At 34.8% G+C, this 20,642-nt stretch overlaps 1 protein-coding gene across 1 annotated transcript in view; it reads right to left on the reverse strand.

Moving 5' to 3' along the window:
• LOC111153517 (Janus kinase 2) overlaps positions 1–20,642 on the reverse strand; it is a 150,052-nt gene that overhangs the window by 91,408 nt on the left and 38,002 nt on the right. The window lies entirely within an intron of this gene.

Below are 20,642 nucleotides of genomic sequence, written 5' to 3' on the forward strand. Positions count from 1 at the left end.
TTACTGGGTGGTACTTCTAGGGGTCGTCCTTAAAAGGAAGATGACTTGGCTTCCTTTTTGCCTTTTGCTTTTCCCCTTTCATTTTCTTCCTACCTGCCTCTGAGCATAAATACCAGGTAGGGCAGTCATTTTAAAACCATGGAGCAACCGGGAAGGAAATGCCAAGAGAATAAAAGACCTAGCAAACTTAAGCATCCAAATCAATGTCAAGAATCACCTATCTACCACCAGACATCTTATTTTCTGTAAATGAATGCAATCCTAATTGCTATAGTGCAATATTAAGAAAAATCTGAGTATCGGATCAAAGAACTTAAGAGGCACCTGGCTGGTTCAGTTGGTAGGGCATGCCACTCTTAATCTCAGGGTCATGAGTTCAAGCCCCACAGTGGGCATGAAGCCTACTTAAGAATAAATATACAAATAAATAGATCAGATCAAAGAAGTTAAACTTTATCCTACGGTCAATGATGAATTAGAAAGTTGAAATCAGAAACAGTTAAAAGGCGACTTCAATAGTCCAGGTAGAGGTAAGATCCTGAAGTGAAACTTTAACAGTTGAATCATGAATGGTAATGTAACAGCAAGAATTCATGCAACTTGGTAATTAACTGAATATAGAAAAAGACAGGAGTCCAGTTATGGGATGAATAAGTCACAGGAATAAAAGATACAGCACAGGGAACATAGTAATACTATAATAGTGTACAATAATATAATAGTGTTGATGGCTACACTTGTGAGCACAGCATAATGTATAGAGATGCTGAATCTCTATACTGTACACCTGATACTAATGCAACACTGTGTTTCAACTATACTAAAAAAAAAAAATGTTTTTAAAGCCAGTTGTAAAAGGCGGTGTGAATATTTCAGGTTTAGATGGTGTGAATATTTCAGGTTTAGGAGATCTATAATACCACTCACGGAAATGAGAAAATGAAGACTTTGCCCCTTGACACTGGCAGGTAAGGAGAATCAAGACTGCTGCTTTACACACTTTTGTTTGGAAATGAAGTAGGGCAATTACACAAGCATCTAGCTAGCAGCTAAACATGAGACTGACATCAGAAAGAGCTAAAAATCTCACAACCTTTCCCACAGATGTACTCATTTAACTCATGAGCAGAGCCATGTGAAGGAAAAAGGGGAAAATAACAGCAAACATACAGCATACAGCATTTACTGAGTGCCAAGCACCATACTAAGTTTAGACATTAAAGGAAAGAGAAACGATGATTAAGTGAAGTGCAAGGTGAAATTCAGCTCTGTATCTAACTATAAGGACCTTATTAAATTAGAGAAAACACTAGAGTTTAATACTTAGTTCTTCAAATAACTGGGGACTTCCAGTAGAGAAACGAGAAACAAGAAACTGGCAATTGTTAAAACCACAAGATTTGTGAAGTCTACCTGCAAGTGGATACACAAATTCAAACAATTTTAATTTGTTCAAAAATAAAAATTTTTATAAATTTTCTTTTAATTTATTATACTCTTTTTTTACTCAGAGAACATCATCTAAAATGAACTCTTAGCCATTAAGGGGCAAATATGCAAGCATTTCATCAATTTGTCCTCACCATTGTTTTGGATCCTATACTTTCCTTCTGGACTTTGTTTTCTACTGAAGTGTGTCTTTTAGTAGGTCTCTCAGTGAGGCCCTAACGATTTTTAAGTTTTAGTCTTTGTTTGAAAAAAATATTTTTCCCACCATACTGAAATATAATTGACAAAACTGGAACATACTTAGAGTATACAATATAATGATTTACATTGTATACACTGTGAAATGATTCCCTAGCACTGAGTTCGCACATCCTGTCACCTCATGAAGGTACTTTTTATACCCCAGTGAGGACATTTAATTTCTATTCTCTTAGAAAATGTAAATTATACAATACAATGTTCACAACTATAGTCACCATGTTATATTTGATCTTCAAAACTTATCTACCTTATAACTGAAAATCTATATAGCCTTTTACCAATTTCTCCCAAATCCCAGTCCCTAGCAAGACTTTTCTACTATCTGTTTCTTAGAGTTAGACTTTTTTTAAAAAATTATACATGTAAGTGGTACCATGCAGTATTTGTCATTCTAACTTATTTTACTTGCCCCTGAGGTTTCTCCATGTTGTTGCAAATAATGTGTATTCCTTTTTTTTAAGGCTGATACTCCTCCTCCTCTGTGTGTGTGTGTGTGTGTGTGTGTGTGTGTGTGTACACATACATACTTACTTCTTCCTATTTGGATGCTTTTGATATCCTATACAAACCCATACAATCTACTGATAATAATTACAAACACTAGAACAAACTGTCCTTAAAAAACATTGAAGATATTGACAAGCAAACAAAAGCAGACAGCAACTGAAGGAGCTATGACCCTTGACCAAAGGAAAAACACTGAATGAGGTCCATATTCTTCCATCTTTTATCCTGAAGAACTACAAAGTCTTCGTAGTGCCCAAGTGGTTGCTGGAAAAGATGATAGAGTTCTTATACAAAGTTGTAATCTTACTGGCTGGAAGAATCAAGGAAGCTGCTAAATCAGAAAGAAATCAAAGGCAGAAATCCTGGGAAAAAAGAGGGGCTGATTCCTGAACTCCCATGCATGGGATGAAAATCCAAAAAGCCCAGGGAGAGGCAATAACTAGGAACCTAAAAGAAATAGGAAGAGATTTCATTAGCTACCTAGTCCTGGGGAATCAGAGTTTGAATGCAGAAGGAATTGGTAAATATCCTACCCTTTTCACCGACACTCCAGAAAAGGCACATTTGAGGAATAAGAGCCACATATCAGAAGTAAGGACAAAACTGGAATGAACAGTCCTAACAAAGCCTAACACCAAGCCCCCACAGGGTGAACTACCTGCTACAACAAAGCTCTACACTTCAAAGAAGGACTGAAATCCACATTACCCACGGTTTATACAAGATACCATCCACAACAGACAACTGTCAACTGAAACTTATTAAACATAAAGAAAAAATGTTATAGAGAGTCAAGAGATAAAATATGAAGAAAGGAATAACAGCAAATCCAAATGTTGAATTTATTTTATAAAATTTGTTCACTATGATACAAATGTAATAGACTCACATTAAAAGATAAATGCATGAAGATATAAAAACCATATGACCTCTACAATACTGAGCAATCCAACACATGTGAACAAGACAGAAGAAATACTTGGAAAAATATTTGCTAAATTTTTTCTAAAACTGAATATCTCAAATCACGAATACAAACAGTTCATATAGCCCCAATTTGTAAAAATCCGTATCTAGTTACATCATAATAAAATTGTTAAAAATCAAAGAGAAAATCTGAAAAGTAGCCACATACATACAAGAGAGCCATGATAAAACTTACAACCGACATCTCAAAAACGACCTTTAAAATTTAAGATAAACCAATATGTTTTCAGATAAATGAATGCTGAGAGAACACATCACCAAAAACCGCCCCCAAACTTTAAGAAATGCTTAAATAAAAAAGGTCTCTGGATTAAGGCAAATGATACCAGATGCAAACTTAGATTTGTAGAATGGAATGAAGAACTCAAAAATAGTAAATATGTGGGTAAGTATAACATCCTATTTTTCTTTCTTTTCTTAAATTTTTAAAAAGACAATAACAATTATTTAAAAGCATGATAATAGACAGTGAAATTTATAATAGATGTAAAAGCAAAAGAGATAGCAAGAATAGCCAAAAGGATGAAAAGGAGTAAAATGAAAAGTACATGGGACAAAATTCATGAGAGCTTGGAAAAATAAGAAACAGTGCTATCAGCAAAATCAGAAATTTCAAAGAACTGATGGAAGATAAAAAGTAGATAGGAACAGATGACAGACACAACAGAATGGAGGAAATACTCTATTTAAAATACATACAGAAGGGGGTATTTAAAAATAGTCTGCATACACATACAAAAAGCATAAATATGGAGTGATAAGGATCATCACATATTAGGGGGAAGGGGGACAGGAAGAACGCATGGAAGAAGAGGGCCAAAATGAGCAGCAAAACAGCCGACTCCAGATGAAACAAACATAATACCGGGAAGAGAGTGTTTTTTTCTCCTTCGGATGAATACCTACCATTTACACTGACATGGATGGAACTGGGGGGTATTATGCTAAGTGAAATAAGCCAATCAGAGAAAGACAATTATCATATGGTTTCATTCATATGTGGGATATAAGTAATAGTACAGAGGATCATAGGGGAAGGGAAGGAAAACTGAATGGAAGGAAATCAGAGAGGGAGAAAAACCATGAGACTCTTGACTCTAGGAAACAAACTGAGGGTTACAGAGGGGAGATGAGTGGGGGGATGGGGTAACTGAGTTATGGGCATTAAGGAGGGCACGTGATGTGATGAGCACTGGATGCTCTATGCAACCATGAGTCATTGAACACTACATGTGACACTAATGATGTACTATATGTTGGCTAATTGAATTAAATTTTTAAAAAATTCTCCTTGGTATCCTCAGAGAGATTCAGAATATTTTGAAAACATAAAGCATCACTAAAGGATCATTAAAAAGTATCAGAGAATGAAAATAGTTAACCACAAAAAAATAATGACAATTCCGCGAAAACACTGAATAATACAGCAGAAAATATCAAATAATTTAGAAGACAAATTTGAATTTGACAAATTTGACAAACTCCTGGTCTCCCAGATCAAGAGAGAGAAATATGAGCAAAAAACTAAGAAAGAGGGGGAAATAATCAAGAAAGTCTAACTCTAAGAGTTCCATTAGGAAGAAAAAGAACATAGAAAAGAAAAAACATTTAAAAACAGAAGAAGAAATTTCACTGGTACTAAACATGTCTAGGTTCACAGTAAAAGAATCTTCTGAGAGGAGATAAAGTTTAGTTTTAAAAACACTTTTACTGAGGCACCTGGGTGGCTCAGTGAGTTAAAGCCTCTGCCTTCAGCTCAGGTTATGATCCCAGGGTCCTGAGTTCGAGCCCGCATCAGGCCTTCTGCTCAGCAGGGAGCCTGCTTCCTCCCTTCTCTCTGCCTGCCTCTCGCCTACTTGTGATCTCTGTCTGTCAAATAGATAAAATCTTAAAAAAAAAAAAAATAAATAGGGGTGCCTGGCTGGCTCAGTGGGTTAAAGCCTCTGCCTTCAGCTCGGGTGTCATTATCTCAGAGTCCTGGGATGGAGCTCCGCATCAGGCTCTCGGCTTAGCAAGGAGCCTGCTTCCTCCTCTCCCTCTGCCTGCCTCTCTGCCTCCTTGTGATCTCTGTCTGTCAAATAAATAAATAAAATCTCTTTTTAAAAAAATAAAATAAAATAAATAAAAACAATTTTATTTACACAGATAAAAAGAAACAGTCATAAAACCAAAGATAATAAGGAAGCTCTAAAAGAGTTCAAATTATTTTTCTTTCTTTACAATCTTGGGATGTAGTTACTTCTAACAAACAGACCAAAATACACCTAGAATCTAGTGTATGAGTCTGTTCTAGTCACCTGTCTGATCATACTCCTTTTTTTGTTGTTGTTAAAGTCTTTTTAAATTTTCATCTTTACAGTTACATTCTATCCTTTTGTTGTAATTAATTTATTTTTGTATATGCATAAATTTTTCTTTCTTTACAATTTTGAAATGTAGTTTAACTAACTGACCAAAATATACTCAGATATAGTATATTGCTCTGTTCTGTTCACCTGTCTGTATTCTTTTTTTTGTTTTCTTTTTTTGTCTTAATTTTCATTTTGTAAAAATTCATTGTGTTTAATTTTATTTTTATACATATATAAGTTTTTCTATTGTTACAATTTTGGGATCTAATTTTCTAATAAAATACACACAGAATCCAGTGTATTGCTCTGTTCTGTTCAACTGTCTGATTATAATCTCTCTCTCTTAATTTTCTTTTTTTTTTTCAGTTTCAGGTCTCTTCTGAATCGTTTCATGTATATTTCTCTGGGGTCGTCATGGCCATTTTAGTATTCTGCTCTCTTGTTCATCTATTCTTCTATGGACAAAATGACAAGATGGAAAAACTAACCTCAAAAAAGAGAACAAGAGGCAGTACTGACTGCTAGGGACCTAATCAGTATAATATAAGTAAGATGTTGGAACTACAGTTCAGAATAATGATTATAAGGATACTAGCTGCATTTGAAAAAAAGCATAGAAGACAACAGAGAATCTCTTTCTAGAGAAATAAAAGAACTAAAATCTAATCAAGTAGAAATTAAAAAGGCTATTAAAGAGATGCAATAAAAATGGAGGCTCTAACTGCAAGGATAAATGAAGCAGAAAAGAGAATTAGTAATATAGAAGACCAAATGATGGAAAATAAAGAACCTTGGAAAAAAAGAGAGAAACAATTACTTGAGATCACAAGGAGAGAATTCAAGAGATAACTGATACCATAAAGCAAAATGATATTTGAAACACTTGGGATCCCAGAAAAAGGGCGGGGGGGGGGGGTGGGGTGGAGAAGGTATACCAGAGCAAATTATAGCAGAGAACTGCCCTAACCTGGGAGAGGTAAAAGGCATTCAAATCCAGGAGGCACAGAGAACACCCCCCCCATCAAAATCAATAAAATAACTTAATACCCTGACATTTAACAGTGAGGCTTGCAAATTTCAAAGATGAAGAGAAAATCCTGAAAGCAGCTCTGGACAAGAGGTCCTTAACCTACAAGGGCAGAATATAAGGCTGGCAACAGATCTGTTCACAGACACCTGGCAGGCCAGAAAGGATGCACATGATATATTCAATGTGCTAAACGTGAAAAATATGCAGCCAAGAATACTTTATCCAGCAAGGCTATCATTCAGAATAGGAGAAATAAGGAGCAGCCAAGACAAACAGAAACTAAAGGTATTTGTGAACATTAAACTACTGCAAGAAATATTACAGGGGATCTTCTGAGTAGAGGATCTCTGAGTAGAGAACCCAAAAGTAACAAAGAACAGAAAGGAACAGAGATAATCTACAGGAACGGTGACTGTACAAATAATATAATAGCACTAAAGTCATATCTTTCACTATTCACTCTGAATGTAAATGGATTAAATGCTCCAATCAGAAGACACAGGGATTCAGATAGAATAAAAAAAAAAATTAAAAAAAAAAAACATCAAAATGCTGCTTACAAGAGACTAACTTTGACCCAAAGACACCTCCAGACTGAAAGTGAGGGGGTTGGAGAACCATTTACCATGCCAATGGACATCAAAAGAAAACTGGAGTAGCCATCCTTATATCAGATATACTAGATTTTAAACCAAAGACTGTAATAAGAATGAAGAAGGACACTATATCATAATAAAAGGGTCTATTCAACAAGAAGATCTAACAATTATAAATGTTTATGCCCCTAACTTGGGAGAAACCAAATATATAAACCACTTAATTATAAAATTAAAGAAACTAATTAATAATATTACAATAATAGTAGGGGACTTTAACACCCCAGTCACAGCAATGGACAGATCATGTAAGCAGAAAATCAACAAGGAAACAAGTGCTGTTAATGACACACTGGACCAGAAGAACTTCACAGATACATTCAGAGCATTTCATCCTAAAGCAGAATACACATTCTTCTTGAGTGCACATGGAGCATTCTCCAGAATAGACCACACACTGGGTCGCAAATCAGATCTCAACTGATATAAAAAGACTAAGATTACACCAAATATACATGGAGGCTAAAGAGCATCCTACTAAAGAATGAATGAATCAACCAGGAAATTAAAGAAGAATTTTTTAAAATTCATGGAAACAAATGAAAATGAAAACACAACTCTTCAAAATCTTTATGAGATGAAGCAAAGGCAGTCCTAAAAGGGAAGTATATAGCAATTCAAGCCTTTCTCAAGAAATAAGAAATGTCTCAAAGACAAACCTAACCTTATACCTAAAGGAGCTGGAGAAAACAACAAATAAAGCCGAAACCCAGCAGGAGAAGAGAAATAATAAAGATCATAACAGAAATCAATGCAATAGAAACTAGAAGAAAAGGAGACCAAATCAACAAAACTAGGAACTGGTTCTTTGAAAATATTAATAAGATTGATAAACCCCTGGCCAGACTTACCAAAAAGAAAAGAGAAAGGACCCAAATAAATAAAATCATGAATGAAAGAGGAGCGATCATAACCAACAGCATAGAAGTACAATTATAAGAATATATTATGAGGGGTGCCTAGGTGGTTCAGTGGGTTAAAGCCTCTGCCTTCAGCTCAGCTCATGGTCTCAGGGTCCTGGGATCGAGCTCCGCATCAGGCACTCTGCTCGGCAGGGAGCCTGCTTCCCCCGCTCTCTCTGCCTGCCTCTCTGCCTACTTGTGATCTCTCTCTCTCTCTGTCAAATAAATAAATAAAATCTTAAAAAAGAAAAGAACATACTATGAGTAACTATATGACAAAAAGTAGGCAATCTAAAGAAATGGATTCATTCCTAGAGACGTATAAGTTACAAAACTGAACCAGGAAAAAATAGAAAACCTGAACAGACCCATAATCAACAAGGAAATTGAAGCAGTAATCAAAAATCTCCCATCGAACAAGAGTCCAGGGCTAGATGGCTTCCCAGGGGAATGCTACCAAACATTTAAAGCTGCTTCAAAAAATAGAAATGGAAGGAAAACTTCCAAACTCTTTCTATGAGGCCAGCATTACCTGATCCCAAAAACCAAAGACCCCATCAAAAAGAATAATTATAGACCAACATCCCTGATGAACACAGCTGCCAAAATTCTATCCAATAGGGTCCAATAGTACATTAAAAGGATTATTCACCTCAACCAAGGGGTATTTATTCCTGGGCTGCATGGGTGGTTCAATATCTGCAAATCAATCAATGTGATATACTACATTAATAAAGGAAAGGACAAGAACCACATGATTCTCTCAATAGAGAGATTAAAACTCTTCACAGTGTAGGGATAGAGAGAACATACCTCAATATCATAAAAGCCATATACAAAAAGCCCACAGCAAATACCACTCTCAATGGGGAAAAACTCATAGTTTTTCCCCTAAGATCAGGAACACAGCAGAGATGTCCATTCTCACCACTGTTGTTCAACATACTACTAGAGGTCCCAGCCTCAGCAACTAGACAACAAAAAGAAATAAAAGGCATTCAAATTGGCAAAGAAGAAGTCAAACTCTCACTCCTTGCGGATGACATTATACTCTATGTGGAAAACCCAAAAGACTCCACCCTAAAATTGCTAGAACTCATACAGGAATTCAGCAAAGTGGCAGGATATAAACTCAATGCATAGAAGATCGTCACATTTCTATACCCAAACAATAAGGTAGAAAGAAATTAAGGAGTTGCATTTATAATTGCATCCAAAATCATAAGATACCTAGGAATAAACCTTACCAAAAAGGCAAAGGATCTGTACTCAGGAAACTACAGAACACTCATCAGTGAAATTGAGGAAGACACAAGGAAATGGAAAAATGTTTCATACTCATGGATTTGAAGAACAAATATTGTTAAAATGCCTATACTACCAAGAGCAATCTATACATTCAATTTAATCCCTATCAAAATACCATCAGCTTTTTTCACAGAGCTGGAACAGATAATCCTAAAATTTCTATGGAACCAGAAAAGACCCCAAATAGCCAAAATAAAAGCTCACAGCATCACAATTCCAGAATTCAAGACTTATTATAAAGCTATAGTCATCAAGACAGTATAGTACTGGCACAAAAACAGATACATAGGTCAATACAACAGAATAGAGAACCCAGAAATGGACCTTTCTCTATGGTCAACTAATTTTTGACAAAGCAGGAAAGAATATCCACTGGAAAAAAAACAGTCTCTTCAACAAATGTTGTTGGGAAAATTGGACAGCCACATGCAGAAGAATGAAACCGGACCATTTCCCCACACCATACACAAAAACAGACTCAAAATGGATGAAAGCCCTAAATGGGAGACAGGAATCCATCAAAATCCTAGAGGAGAACACAGGGAGCAACCTCTGTGACCTTGGTTATGCAACTTCTTGCTAGACACATCTCCAAAGGCAAGGGAAACAAGCAAAAATGAACTACTGGGACTTCATCAAGATATAAAGATTTTGCACAGCAAAAGAAACAGTTAACAAAACCAAAATACAACCAAAAGAATGGGAGAAGATATTTGCAAACGTTTTATCGGATAAAGAGCTAGTATCCAAAAATCTATAAAGAACTTATCAAACTTAATGCCAAAGAACAAATAATCCATTCAAGAAATGGGCAGAAGAGGGGTGCCTGGGTGGTTTAGTTGTTAAGCGTCTGCCTCCAGCTCAGGTCATGACCCCAGGGTCCTGGGATTGAGCCCCACATTGGGCTCCCTGCTCAGCGGGAAGCCTCCTTCTCCCTCTCCCGCTTCCCCTGCTTGTGTTCCCTCTCTTGTTGTGTCTCCCTCTGTCAAAAAAAATAAATAAAATCTTAAAAAAAGAAAGAAATGGGCAGAAGACAGACATATCTTCAAAGACATCCAAATTGCCAACAGACACATGAAAAAATGCTCAACATCACTCGGCACCAGGGAAATGCAAATCAAAACCACAAGAAAATACTACCTCACACTGGTCAAAATGGCTAAAATTAACTCCTCAGGAAACCACCGATGTTGGCAAGGATGACGTGAAAGCAGACCCCTCTTACACTGTTGGTGGGAATGCAAGCTGGTGCAGCCACTCTGGAGGACAGTGTGGAGGTTCCTCAAAAAGTTAAAAATAAATCTACCCTACCACCCAGCAATTGCATTACTGGGTATATACTCCAAAGATACAAATGTAGTGATCCAAAGGGGCACCTGCACCCCAATGTTTATAGCAGCAGTGTCCACAATAGCCAAACTATGGAAAGAGCCTAGATGTCCATTGACAGATGAATGGATAAAGAACATGGGGTGTATATATATATACAATGGAATACTATTCAACCATCAAAAAAAGACATCTTGTTATTTGCAATGATGTGGATAGAACTAGAGAGCACTATACTAAGCAAATAAGTCAATCAGAGAAAGACAACTATCATATGATCTCACTGATAAGGGGAATTTAAGAAACAAAACAGAGGATCATAGGGGAAGAGAGGAAAAAATAAAACAAGATGAAATCAGAGAGGGAGACAAACCATAAGAGACTTAATCATAGGAAACAAACTAGGGTTGCTGGAAGGGAGGAGGTAGGGGAATGGGATAACTGGGGGATGGACATTAAGGAGGCACAGGAAGTAACAAGCACTGGATATGGTATTATGCAAGACTGATGAATCACTGACCTCTACCTCTGTAATGAATAATATATTATATATTAATTGAATTAAAATTTTTTAAAAATTGCATTTAATTGCAAAATAGCACATATGATATTCAGTAACACTCAGTATTCCATAAATTCCTGCTCTTATTAATAACTTCGACCAAGAAGAAAAAATATATTGAAAAATACAAAGTTCTGCATGTGAACTGATGTAAACTTACAAATGCACAGAAATCTCTTATGGAAATTATGACCACTGATAGAAGTATCATAACATGTACTTATTATACAGTATGTTCTCTTACCACAATGGGTTAAACTAAAGATGAGTAACATAAAAATGATTAGAAAATCCCCATGTATTTAGAAATTTAGGAACATACTTTTAAATAACAAATGGTGCGAAGAAGAAATCAGAAAATACTTTGAGTTAAACGATAAAAATATGAAAGAAATGAAGTAAAAGTATTTACTAGCATGTTTAGTCTTAAAGTCTTATGTGAGAAAGGAATAAAGCTAAACTGAGCAACCCACTGGGTGGCTCAGTGAGTTAAGCCTCTACCTTCAGCTCAGGTCATGATCTCGGGGTCCTGAGATCTAGTCCTGCATCAGGCTCTCTGCTCAGCAGGGAGCCTGCTTCACCCCTCTCTGCCTGCCTCTCTGTCTACTTGTGATTTCTCTCTCTGTCAAATAAATAAATAAAAAATCTTAAAAAAAAAAAAAGAATAAAGCTAAGCAAAATTACAGGATGAGCTAGGATGAAGCTAGAAAAAGAACAACAAACTAAGCTAAGGACCACAGAATGAAAAATATTTAAGAGCAGAAATCAGTGGTGGAAGAAAAAAAAAAGTTTGCTTTTAAACATTAATAAAATTGATAAAACACTAAAAATGACTGATTTTTTTTTTAAAAAAAGAAAACATAAATGACCAATATCAAGAGTTGGAAATTACACATTACCAGAGCTTCCAATATTAAAAATATATGTTAATATAGGAACATCCTCTAAAAAATTTGGAATTTTTGAAGAAATGAACAAGTTACTGAAAAACACAGCTTATCAAAACTGACAAAGGAGGAAAGATAATTTCAAAATTCTAATATTTATTAAATATAGTGAATATATATCTTAAAACTTTTCCACAAAGAAAATTCAATGTCCATTGACTTTCTTAGTGAATTTTTCCAAACATGTGCAAGAATGAGGAACTTACACAAACTGTTTCAATAAATAGAAATTAGAAAACACTTCACTACATATTTTAAGAATACAAACATAATACCAAAATGTAATAAGGTTGTGACAAGAAAAATTTTATGTAAATATCTCTTATAAACATATATTTAAAAAATAATAAAAGGCTAGCAAACTGAAGCTAGTAATATTTTAAAAGACTAACAAATTTTGACTGGGTACTCCAAATATGCAAAGTTATTTTAACATTCAAAAATCAATCAACAGAATTTACCACATTATTAGAATACATAAGAAAAATAATATATGACCATTTCAATAGATGTAGAAACTGACTGATAAAATTCAACAATGGTTTAGGACTAGAAACTCAAAGCTAAACTAGCTAAAACAGCGAACTTCTTCATTCTGATAAAAAGTAACTATGAAAGATCTTGAATTAAAATACTTAATGGTGCAGTATTCATTTCATTCTTCTTTAATTCAAAAACTTAATAAATATGTTTAAACTCATGACTTCCACCCAACATTTTAATGGAGGTCCTGCCCAGTTCAATAAGGCACAAAATGTAAATAAAAGGTATAATGATTAGAAAGGAGGAAGTAAAGAACTATCATTCACAGATGATGACTATATAAGCAGAAAATTTTAAAGATATAACAATTACTAAGTGAATGTAGTAAGAATAGTGCATATAAAATCAATATACAAAACTTAATTGACTTCCTTATACCAGAAGCAATTTAAAAAGTGGAGATTAAAAACACTATCATTAACAATAGTAATAAAAAGTCAAATATTTAAGAATAAATCTATTGAAATATCTGTAAGAATTCTGTAATAAAAACTATAAAGCACTGCTAGAAAATAAAGGCCAGCTAAAGAATGGAAGAATAGAACATACAGATATAAGACTACAGGAAAACTCAATATTTTCAGTTACCAACTCATCCCTAAATTGATCTATAGATTCAACACAGTCCCAATGAAAATCTTAGCAGTTAAGGGAATTTACAAGTTAATATCTACATGGAAAACAAAGGATTACAAAAGTCAAAATAATCTAGAAGAGCGGGATTTACATGACCAGACGTCAAGATTTACCATGAAGTTAGAGTAATTGTCAAGTCAGTACTGGCATAAATACAGAAAAACAGACCAAAGGAACAAACAGAATTGAGAAAAATATCCACACATAAGGTAACCTAAAACTTAGATATATCAACTGCATTTTGGTGGAGAAATGTTGGTCTTTACAGTAAATGTTTTTCCGTCAAATGACTTTTAAATGGCAAGGGAAAAAAGAAATCTTGACCTCCAATTTATACCATACAAAGATACTGAGATGGATAACTGACCAATATGTAATAAGTCATATAATAAACATTCCAGAAAAAAGTGAGTATCTTCATGACATCTCTTAAAACAGGACATTTAGATTTATATATTAGACTTCTTACATGAATATAATAATAGTTTCAAGTCACATGAAGCAAAAAGGTAAGGAGAGAAATAGGCAAAATGACTATAATAGCTAGAAATTTTAATACTCTTGTCCAGAATTAACAAAAATAAAACAGATCAAAAAAATAAGTAAGAATTTTGAAGACCTGAAAACATTAACTAGCTAAACATTTACAGCACACTATACCCAACAAACACAGAATGTACATTTTCTTCAAGTGCACATGGAATATTCACTAAGTTCTATCATATGCCAGTCTAGTCTATAAGCTAAATTTAGTGAATTTGAAAAGATTAAATTTGAAAAGTCTGTATGTATAAGAATTCTGTCCTTGAAATGTGTAAGACATTGATGAAAGAAATTGAAAACAAAAATAGAAAAATATATTGTTTATAAATTTTAAGAATTATTAATGTGAAAATATACGTATTACCCAAAGGAATCTACAGATTCAATACAATCCGCATAATACCAAAGGCATTTTTCACAAAATTAGAACAAAGAATCCTAAAATTACATGGAAAAACAGAAGACCCCAAATAATTAATCTTTTTATTTTATTTTATTTTATTTTATTTTATTTATTTGACAGAGAAATCACAAGTAGGCAGAGAGCCAGGCAGAGAGAGAGGGGGAAGCAGGCTCCCCGTTGAGCAGAGAGCCCGATGTGGGTCTCAATCCCAGGACCCTAAGATCACGACCTGAGCCTAAGGCAGAGGCCCAACCCACTGAGCCACCAGGTGCCCCAATTAAAGTAATCTTGAGAAAGAAGAACAAAGCTGAGACATCACTCTCCCAGACTTCACACTATGCTACAAAGCTATAGTAATCGAAGCAGTATGGTATGGTATGAAAACAGACACACAAATCAGTAGAATTAAACAGAGAGCCCAGAAACAAACCCACACATACATGGTCAATTAGCCTACTACAAAGGAAGCAAGAATATGAAATGGAGGAGGACAGTTTCTTCACTAATTGTTACTGGGAAAACTAATCCATTACACACAAATAAGTGAAACTTGACCACCATCTTACACCATATACAAAAATAAATTCAGAATGTGTTAATAACTTGAATGTAAGATCTGAAAGCATAAAATTAGAAGAAGAAAACATGGACTGAAGCTTTTTGACTTTGAATAGACATTTTGCCAAAGAAGCCATATAGGCACCAACAGGAACATGAAAAGATGCTGAACATCACTAATGATCAAGGAAATGCAAATCAAAACACACATACTATCTTACACCTGTCAGACGGGCTACTATCAAAAAGGCAAAAAATAAATGTTGGTAAGGATGTCAAGAAAAGGGAACCTGTGCCTGTAAGTGGGAATGAAAATTGGTATAGCCTCTATGGAAAACAGTGGCTATACCAGTTCACATTCCCACCAACAGTACAAGAGGGTTCCTTTTTCTTCACACCCTTGTCAACATTTGTTGATACTTGTGTTGTTGATTTTAGACATTCTAAAAGATGAGGTGATATCTCATTATAGTTTTGATTTGCATTTCCCTAATAATATGTAATGTTGAGCATCTTTTCATGGGTCTAATGGCCATCTGCACGTCTTTTGGGGGAAATGTCTGTTCATGTTTTCTTCCCATTTTTTAATTGGATGATTTGGCTTTTGGGTGGTGAGTTGTATAGGTTCTTTACATATTTTGGATACCAACCCCTTATCAGATACATCACTTGCAAATACCTTTTCCCATTCAGTAGGTTGCCTTCTCGTTTTGTTGACTGTCTCCTTTGTTGTGCAGAAGCTTTTTATTTTGATGTAGTCTCGATAGTTTATTTTTGCTTTTCTTTCCTTTGCCTCAGAAGACGTACATAGAAAATGTTGCTACGGCTGATGTCAGAGAAACTACTGCCTGTGCTCTCTTCAAGGATTTTGTAGTTTCAGGTCTCACATTTAGGTCTTTAATCCATTTTCAGTTTATTTTTATGTATAGTGAAAGTGGTTCAGTTTCATTCTTTTGCATGTAGCTGTCCAGTTAAAACACCATTTGCTGAAGACACTGCCTTTTTCCCATTGTATATTCTTTCCTCCTTTGTCAGAGATTAATCGACCATATAATTGTGGGTTTATTTCTGGATTTTCTGTTCTATTCCATTGACCTATATATCTATTTTTATGCCAGTACCATACTGTTTTCCTTATTATAGCTTTGTAGTATAATTCAAAATCTGGGAGAGGGAGACCTCCAGCTTTGCTTTTTTTTTTTTTTTTCAATATTGCTTTGGCTATTCTGTGGTTCCATACCAATTGTACCATCATTTGTTCCAGATCTGTGAAAAATGCTGTTGGTATTTTGATAGGGATTGGATTAAATCTATACATTCCTTCGGGTAGTATAGACATCTTAACAATATTTGGTTCTTCTAATCCATCAACATGGAATGTCTTTCTTTGCATCATCTTCAGCTTCTTTTATCAGTGTTTCATAGCTTTCAGAGTACAGGTCCCCACCTCTTTGGTTACGTTTATTCCTAGGTATTCTGATAGTTTTGGTGCAATTATAAATGGAATTTTTTTCTTAATTTCACTTACTACTGCTTCACTATTAGCACATAGGAATGGAACAGATTTCTGTACATTGATTTTGTATCCTGCAACTTTACTGAATTCCTTTATCCATTTCAGTAGTTTCTGGTACAGTCTTTAGGGTTTTCTATATATAGTATCAAGTCATCTATAAAGAGTAAGAGTTTTACTTCTTCTTTACCAATTTGGATGCCTTTTATTTCTTTATGTTATCTAACTGCTACGTCTAGGAATTCCAGTACTATGCTGAATAAAAATGGTGAGAGTGGGCATCCTTGTCCTGACCTTAGGGGAAAAGCTTTCAGTTTTTCACTACTGAGGATGATGCTGTGGGTTTTTCATATAAGGCCCTTATTATGTTGAGGTATGTTACCTCTAGACCTATTTTGCAGAGGATTTTTATCATGAATGAATATTATACTTTGTCAAATGCTTTCTCTGTATCTACTGAAATGATCATATGGTTTTTATCCTTCCTCTTACTGAGGTGATATATCACATTGGTTACTTTGTAAATATTTTACCATCCCTGTGCCCCAGGAATAAATCCCGTTTGGCCATGAGATACAATTTTTCCAATGTATTGTTGGATTTGGCTTCCTAATATTTTGTTGAGGATTTCTGCATCATATTCATGAGATATTGTCGTGCAGTTTTCTTTGTGTGATGTCTTCATCTGGTTTTGGGATCAAGGTGATACTGGCCTCATAGAATGAATTTTTAAAAGTTTTCCTTGGGGCACCTGGGTGGCTCAGTGGGTTAAAGCCTCTGCCTTCGGCTCAGGTCATGATCTCAGAGTCCTGGGACCAATCCCCGAATCGGGCTCGCTCAGCAGGGAGCCTGCTTCCTCCTCCCTCTCTGCCTGCCTCTCTAACTGCTTGTGATCTCTCTCTCTCTGTGTCAGATAAATAATAAAATCTTTAAAAATAAAATTAAATTAAAAAATTTTCCTTCCTCTTCTGTTTTTTGGAATAGTGTGAGAACAATATGTATTAACTCTAAATGTTTGGCATAACATGCCTGTGAAACCCTCTGGTCCTGGGCTTTTGGGGGAGGGGGAAGTTTTTTTATTACAGATTCAATTTCATTGCTGGTAATTAGTCTGTTCAAATTTTCTATTTCTTCCTGCTTCAGTTTTGATAGCTTAGAGGTTTCTAGGAACTTATTCATTTCTTCTAGGTTGTCAAATTATTGACATATAGGTTTTCATAACATTCTGTTACAAACTTTTACAACTGTATTTCTGTGGTATTTATTGGTTGTTATTTCTCTTTCATTAGTGATGTTTATTTGGGTGTTCTCTCTCTCTCTCTCTCTCTTAGGTGAGTATGACTGGAGGCTTATCAATTTTGTTGAGCAGATTCCCCACTGAGGAGGGAGCCCGACATGGGACTTGATCCTAGGATCCTGGGATCAGGACCTCAGCCAAAGGCAGATGCTTAACTGACTGAGCCACCCAGGTGCCCCTACAATTGTTATATTCTCTTGTTGGACTGTCCCCTTTATTATTATATAGTGTCCCTCTTTGTCTCATTACAGTCTTTGTTTTAAAGGCTATTTTGTCTTATATAACTGTTGCTACTCTGGCTTTCTTTTGACACCCATTTGCATGATATATGTTTCTTGATCCCCTCATTTCAATCTGCTATTTTCAATCTTTCCATCTGAGATGAGTCTCTTGCAGGCAGCATTTAGAGGAGTCTTATTTTTCTATCCATTCTGTCACCCTACGTCTTTTGATCAGAGTTTTTGGTCCATTTACATTCAAAATTAACACTAATTAATTTTATTTAATTTTTATTAATTTTATTAATTAATACTAGTATTAATTTTATTAATTTTTATTTTATTTTATTAATTTTATTAATTATTTTTTATTAATTTATTAATATTATTTATTTTTATTTTATTAATTTTATTAATTAATACTAGTATGGATATATTGCCATTTTGTTACCTGTTTTGTGTTTCTATAGATTTTCTCTGATCCTTTCTTCTTTTGCTCTCTTTAGAGATATACTTGGATTCCTTTCTCCTTATTCTTTGCATATCTATTACTGGTTTTTGATTTGTGGTTATCAGTAGGTTCACATATAAAAAATTCCTCCTATAGCAATCTATATTAAGTTGATGGTCACTTAAGTTTGAACCCATTCTTTACTCCTCTTCCCCCACCCTAAAGTTTTAGGTATATTTAGGCATATGCCATATTTTATATCTTTTTATTTCTTTATGAATCCTTTGATTTTTATAGAAATATTTATTTTTACTGCTTTTGTGTTTTTTTACTTTTCATACTCTCTCATGGTCTTTCCTTCCCACTCAGAGTCCCCTTTGATATTTCTTGGAAGGTTGGTTTAAGTGGTCAGGAACTCTTTTAGTTTCTGTTAGTTTGAGAAAACCTTATCACTTCTTCTATTCTGAATGATAGCCTTGCTGGACAGAGAATTATGGGCTGCAGATTTTTCCCTTTTAGCACTTTGAATGTATCATGTCACTCCCTTCTGGCCTGCAAAGTTTCTGCTGAAAAATCTGTTGATACCCTTATGAGGTTTGCCTTGTATATAACTGTCTTCTCTTGCTGCTTTAAAATTTTTTTCTTTATTGCTACTTTTTGCATTTTAATTACTATGTGTCTTGGTGTGGACCTCCTTGGGCTAAATTTGGGGTAAAGGGGATCTCTGTGCCTCCTGGATCTGGATATGTTTCTTTCCCCTAATTAGGGAGGTATTCAGCTATTATTTCTTCAAACAAATTTTCTGCCCCTTTTCTCTCTCTTCTTCTTGTGCGATCCCTACAATGTAAATGTCATTGTGCTTGATGGAGTCCCAGAGTTTCCTAAGACTATTTTGTATTTGCAGAATTTTCCTTCCTCTCCTTTGCTCAGCTTGGTTCCTTTCCATTACTCTTATTCCAGATCATTAATTCATTCCTCTGCTTCACCTAGCCTGCTATGTATTCTATCAAGTGTATTTTTTATTTCACTTATTGTGTTTTTCATCTCTGATTGGCTCTTTATCTTTTTATTAAGGGTTTCGAGATGCAACAAAAGTGGATCTAACAGGCAAGTTTGTAACAATACAAAGCTACATCAAGAAGCAAGAAAAATCTCAAATAACCTAACCATACACCTAAAGGACGTAGAAAAAGAACAAACAAAACTGAAACCCAGCAAATAACAATAAAAATTATAGCAGAAATAAATTATACAGAAAGAAAAAAATAGAGCATATCAATGAAACCAGAATCTGATTCTTTGAAAAGATCAATAAAACTGATATGCTAATCTCAGAAAACAGGGATTAAATACATTTCAAAAACCACAGCAATACAAGCAATATTTAAAAGAACTAACAAAACCTAATTTATGGTTATAAATTTTTCAGTAATTCATGCAAAAATATATTGACTAGCTTCTCACTAAAGCAGAAATAATAACTTATATCTCTGGTGACTTCACAATGGGTGATTACACACCAGAGGTTCTTCCCTCCGATCTTAAAGAGCTAACTGGAAGGAGGCATTCTGCCTCCTCAATAATGCCTTAACATTTTAAAGGCATTGCTAACCCTGAAGAAGTAGGTCTTTTACTTCCAGCCATCCCAGGGCTATTTGTACACACTCCGTTACCTCTGGAGTGCTTTAAGGACCTTTGTTCTTCCACAGCGTAACTGTGGCCACCAACAGATCTGTCAATAAAAACTAATGATATCTACTCATACTCACTCACCTGCCATTTCCCTTTTATTCAGTTTGTTACTACAGTCTGGAAAATGATGTTATTAAGTGAGCTCCCTCAAAATTCAACACCAGTGATGGGCAAGACACTATTCCAGGTGCTAAGGACATAGCAGTTGACATCACTGAAATGGTTTGCCTCCTTGTTTCTTAGATTTTAGCAATTCACAGACAATTAAGCAAAGACAAATCATAGGGTACAAGAAAGTACCCTATTTCTTCATTTAAATAAAATGAAGACAGTATTAAATCAAAACAAATGTACATCAATTAATACTGAATATGAAGAAATACATCATCTCACATTGGATTACAAATCAAAGTTCAACCTTTGTTCAACATCTAACACATTCAAAACAATTCAGGAATGGTGAAATTAGATTTAAGTTTACAATTATTCTAGAATTTTA

This window comes from Enhydra lutris, unplaced genomic scaffold (genome assembly GCF_002288905.1).
Source record: "Enhydra lutris kenyoni isolate GAN:26980312 unplaced genomic scaffold, ASM228890v2 scaffoldscaffold33, whole genome shotgun sequence".
NCBI classification, from domain to species: domain Eukaryota; kingdom Metazoa; phylum Chordata; class Mammalia; order Carnivora; family Mustelidae; genus Enhydra; species Enhydra lutris.